Source organism: Amia ocellicauda, chromosome 10, assembly GCF_036373705.1.
Source record: "Amia ocellicauda isolate fAmiCal2 chromosome 10, fAmiCal2.hap1, whole genome shotgun sequence".
NCBI lineage: Eukaryota > Metazoa > Chordata > Actinopteri > Amiiformes > Amiidae > Amia > Amia ocellicauda.
Genome location: NC_089859.1, coordinates 40664076 through 40670021, shown reverse-complemented (window position 1 = coordinate 40670021; position 5946 = coordinate 40664076). Strand labels below are relative to the sequence as shown.

Here is a 5946-nt window from a genome sequence, read left to right as displayed (position 1 = left end):
TGCCATGACTATGTTTCATTAAATTAGTTATGTTACACCTTTAGTTATACCTGTAGTAACTTCATTATTTTCCCTCATATTCCAGTCAATCACCATCAGAGTCTCTCGTGGCAGTACATTTGTCTCACACAGAACAAACTCTCCTTTCTCAACCGCTTTCAATTTTGGATAACATCGCACTGCATCCCAACAGCTGTTCTTTCTCCTATTCCTAATTTCTTACAAGAAAATGCAAGTTATATTTGATCGATTTGTATTATTACTATTTATATACATTTCACTACATTATTGTAGTTAATGAATGTATTTAATCTTTGGAAAATAAGCCTTTTCATTGATCTCAATAATGATGTCCAGGTACTTCAGGAAAGCACATTTTCAAAAAATGTGTCCAGTCAATGATTTCCCCAACTAAGAACCTGCGTGGGCACTAAGACTGTCCTCCTGCGCGGCTCATGTCTTTATTGTGTCACTTCCTCCTATTGAAGTCCAATCTACACCAGTACAGGTTCAGAAGAACTGTTCCCGAATCCAGATTGAACTGATCAATAGTTAATTTCTTACCTACACATTGTATTTAGGGATCTATTTCTAGGGATTTAAAAACTCTTCATTGTGGAACTCATAGCTTCCAAATGAGCACATCGTTAATTTCCTGGAGTATCTGGTTATCTATTTATCAATATGTAAGAAACCTTCACCGAATGTTTGTGGTTGCCTCGGATTCCTATTTCTAAATTTGGCTCTAATTCCATTTCTAACATGTTACTTTTAACTTCTGTATTCGTAAGACCTATTTAAATAACTTAATTTTGTATTATTATTTCTGTTTGCAATAGCATTCTGTGTACAGTTAAATGCTGACTTTCTTGTAGGTCTGTTATTACAACATATTTAACTGGCGTTTTTTAGCTATCATTCTGTAACTATTTGTGACTTATGACTCTCTTAGTCATATTCTGGACTATACAGTACATGAAAAAGTCAAAATATGGACATTTACCTTGCGCAAACTGAAAACGTACAAACATACAAAGAGACACATATTAATTTATATCCATAGTAAATTCAGATACCATGGTTTTGGTTGGCATGTTATATTGACCTGCAGTGTCTCAAACTACCCTTATTTATTACTTATCTAGTAATTTTCCTTCAGTATCTTGAGGACTGTCATTTATACTGAAAAACATATATATATATTTTTAATTTGTCTTCGGGGCATTCAGATTGAATTATGCCTGTTGTCTTTTCTTTCTTTTCTCTAACAAATGTTTTAAGATAGCTAGCTTTGGTTTCTCATTTCTTAATGCTTTGTATTCCTATTTTGCAAAACCGTTTTTAGGTGCTCAAGTCTATCTGAATCAAAAGTCCCATCTTCTGGAAACCTTAATTTTCTGTCACCTATTGTCCAGTCAAACGCACCGCTTCACTCCATAGTTATCATACATGTACCTTACATGTGTACCTTTAAGTGGCGGGTCGCCCGTCTTACTAGAGCTGTTCCCACACAGTAACACGTTTTCCCATTTTCTATGTATCGTTTTGTACACAACAACCAAGGCGTGCAAGCCCGCAAAATAACAATAAACGACAGGGGAGAAAACATAGCAAAAAACAAGAAAACACAAATAATACTAAATCCTATATAGGAATAACAACAAACATGCTTTTCAATGTTTGCATTTATAGAACTTGTATATAACTTAATGACTTTTCTTCATTTACCATAAACACTATAAACTTCTATAAACTATAAACACGTTATTTTATATTATCACCGGCGTATCAGATATTGAACAATTAATTAGCGCTCCTTTTTTTTTTTTTTTCTAATAGTAGGTCAAACCTACGCTGCAGTTTACAAACACACTTAAGCCTGCGGGAACCCAGACAGGAAAACACAGTCCTGTTCCTTCACAAACAAGAAGACACAGTCAAGTCTATGGTAACCCTAAGAAACCATGCTCCTCGGTTATTGGTGTCAATGGATCTCATTATCCTGAAACTTTCATGATCGAAACATGGAATACTGTTTGTCAGTTTCCATAAAACTATGCATTAAGAGTAATGCAACAGTCACTTATCATTTTGAGCAGCTGTATCAATTGATAGTTAGATCTTTGTAATGAAATGAATAGACAGTGATCTCAGATGTAATGTGTGAATTGCATTTTGAAATGGTAATACTTTGATGTTAAGTTGTGTCATTTTAGTTCAATGAACAAATGATCTGAGGTTGATGTGTATTGTATCCAAGCAATTGTAAAAAAGTGTTAGAGTTTTGAAAAATGTGCATTTTGATCATCGGGTGTGAGTTTAGTGTCTAGAGTTTTGAAAAATGACATCAAGGTTCTGAAATGAGTGCCAAAGTGATTGTAAAAAAGTGTAATATCAGGGGACAGTGGCTATTAGTGATCTGGCCTTCCGTGGCCTCTGTATTAATGTAACAGGTCACATTGTATGTGTACACTGATACTTGATAGTATAATATAGTACAAGTAAAAAACATACATAGGTATCATAGAAGTATTTTGCAGAAATGATTATGGATAGTTATCAAAATGGAGAGGAAATGCTAAATCCAGTCTCCCCAGGCTGAGCTTCTATTGCTACACCTGCTAAGTGGCTGCTGGCCCCACTATATGGATAGAGCCACACCAAGTACAAGAGTCTCCCCATTGCTATTTATATCTCCCTATCCAGTCTTCTATAGGTGTCAGGGTGGGGTGCCTATTCCCCTGCATGCTTTGAAACCTATAGCACCTGGGACGCACACTTGGGATCCGGTTCCTCTGCCCCTCACATACACATGAGGAATCCCAGGTGCTCAATACGTCATACTGTCTCTTTCATCTCATGTGTAAACTATGGACAAATACATGACTAAACGTGTTTAGTTGCTTTTCCCAGAATGCTTTGCGCCACGATATGCAAATAACGGGGACTATGATTGGCTCCCTGACATTACCCACACTGCGACTGATGCTACCGATTTCACTACCCAACAAAGACCCATAATATGCGTGTGTCTGTCTGTCTGTCTGTCAAAGTATGTGTGTGTGTGTCTGTGTGTGTCTGTGTCTGTCTGTCTGTGTGTGAAAGTGTGTGTGTGTCTGTCTGTCTGTCTGTCATGTAACTTGCACATCTGTGAGGGCACCACTAATGCAGAAAGAGATGTACACATATTGTTTATTTTCCATATATATGTATGTATGTATGTATGCATGTCCAATTGCTTTGACAATACAAATGAATTGAATTGAGAGGGAGAGAGAGAGAGAGAGAGACAGACAGACAGACAGACAGACAGAGAGACACACATACACACACACACACACACACACACACACACAGAGAGAGCCAGCCAGCCAGCCAGCTCAGCGATGACATCACGAGCCTCTCTCAGCTGACTGCTATGACATCACAGAGCACGTACATTCCGTTGCTTGCCGTCTGACAACCACTCAGTCACTGCTAGCCAGACTGGCTGGCTGACTGGATGGGGGGGCTGCTTGCTGCTGCTGCGTACCTTAGCAAGCTTATTTGCTTGACCGGCCTTCCTACTCCTCTGCCCACATGCCCACCTATGCCCGATCTGCTGTTCACCTGGATCACAGCTCCGCCCCAACAAGGCAGAGCCTCCCAAGAATGGTACAAACTCACCCACGATCCCCTCCACGGAAAGCTATAGCAAAAGGCAAAAGCATTATACGTAATGAAGAGGAACCCGAGTCCAAGACGCATCCGACCAGCCATACATATTTGTGTGTATTAAAGATCACATTTTATTACATTTAGATTTTCTGTACTTTATTACATATTTTTGTGATTTTTAAATGTATTGTTTCTTTTCCTTATATATGTATGTATGTATGTATGTATGTGTGTGTGTGTCTGTGTGAAAGTGTATGTGTTTGTGTGTCTCTGTGTGAAAGTGATTGTGTGTGTGTCTGTCTCTGTGTTTGTGTGTCTGTCTCTGTGTGAAAGTGAGTGTGTGTGCGTGTGTCTGTCTGTGAAAGTGTGTGTGTGTGTGTGGGTGTGACAGTGTGTATGAGTGTCTGTCTGTCATGTAACTCGCACATCTGTGAGGGCACCATTTTTGCAGAAAGAGATGTACACATTTTGGAGCAACATATGCTGCCATCCAGACATCGTCTTTTCCAGGGACATCCCTGCATTTTTCAGCAGGATAACGCCAAACCACATTCTGCCCAGATTACAAGCGCATGGTTGCGTAGGCAGAGAGTGCGGGTGCTAGCATGGCCTGCCTGCAGTCCTGACCTGTCTCCGAATTGAGAATGTGTGGCGCACTATGAAGTGCAAATTAAGACAACGAAGGCCCTGTGCAGTTGCGCAGCTGAGGAAATGCATAATGGATGAATGGGGGGAAATCCCACTTGCTAAACTTAACCAAGTGGTGTCTTCAGTGCCCAAGTGCTTAATAAGTGTTATTAAAAGAAAAGGTGATGTTACATAGTGGTAAACAGTCGACTGTCCCAACTTTCTTGGTTTCTTTTCACTGCTAATGAGATGCTGTAGAGTGAGTTAGTTATATTGCTTTCAGGAGCTCTAATCGTATTGATGAGTTCATGCAGCATTTGTAATTGAATTTCAAAAAGAAATCCTTGCTGTCTGGCCTGTGTGTATGAGATGTACTCTGTCAATCTTTGGCTAACAACTGAAACATTGGTAGAACAGAAATGGCAACATAAAAAAGAAAAGTACATTTTAAAAGAGCACATTAAATAGGATGAATATACAGTTTTTTACAATCACTTTGTCACTAATTTCAGAACCTTGATGTCATTTTTCAAAACTCTAGACACAAAACTCAAAACGGTCATCACTTGTAACACAGGCTGTCCAATGTTCAAAACATTGCATTGTGCATTCATATCTTTAAAGAAACCTTGCACTTGCAGACTTGTTGGTTCAAATAATTCATTTATCATGAAATACCATAGTAACATTTATTTAGATCACCCACACAGAAGATACCGATAGTTTCACTGTGTAGTTGTTCGTACAATCATTAAATATTGTAGTACAAAATATGTGATACATGTTTCATTATGGTACTACACATAAATACATCACTGTAAAAGGACTAGTAGAGAGAATACTACAGACACAGTGGAATCATTGAACAAAATCTGAAATGTATTGATGCAATACAATCAAATCACACCATAGGTTTCTTTGAAGCCATGCAACAATAATTAGCTACAAAAAAGAACAAAACTACAGTAAAATGTCAACTGCAGTGTTCCTCACCTGGCTTAGTGTAAAACAAAGGATTGATTACTGTACTTCTGAATTTCCATCAGCCCTGTGTTCAGGTTCAGGTTCTCACAACCATTTTTCACAAGAGGCATCTTGAAACTGAACATACCTGAACATACTCAGTCATCAGCTGCTTCACTCTGTCTGCATTTCTTTCAAAAGGCACACTATACTCTGTGCTACACATTGGTATGCAGTATACAGTCATTTGACAATTGAGAGTAGCCTAATGTTTAGTGCATGCTGAAGACTTGCCGCTTCTCAGTACGGAAATTTCTGATGATTGAGGCCACAGTTGATCCTGAGTTGATTCTGAGGTTTGATTGAATCATTGTAGCTGCCTCAGTCATGGTCATGCCATGATTTACAACATGCTCTACAACTATTTCTCGGATTTCACTGGACACTATTTGCTGTTGCTGCCGCTGTCTGGTCCGTGGCCTTGTCCTCTACCACGTTCCCCCAACACCTCTCAAATGAGGACCATGGCTGCCTCTCTGGTGAGGCCTAAGCCCTCCTCTATGACGAGGCCCACGACCACCTCTCAGAAGGGGTGCATGTCCCCTTCCATTCCTTTGACCACCACGTCTTCCTCCTCCCACTGCTTGACCTCTATTGTGACCTGGATGACTTGCCGGCTCCATGTTATCACTGTGTTGC

At 39.4% G+C, this 5946-nt stretch overlaps 1 non-coding gene across 1 annotated transcript; it reads right to left on the bottom strand.

The window, feature by feature from the left end:
• Positions 1 to 3623: 3623 nt before the first annotated feature.
• On the bottom strand, positions 3624 to 3738 carry LOC136762303 (U5 spliceosomal RNA). The gene has a single exon (XR_010820507.1). It is a non-coding gene; the product is annotated as a U5 spliceosomal RNA (small nuclear RNA).
• Between the last annotated feature and the right edge of the window lie 2208 nt (positions 3739 to 5946).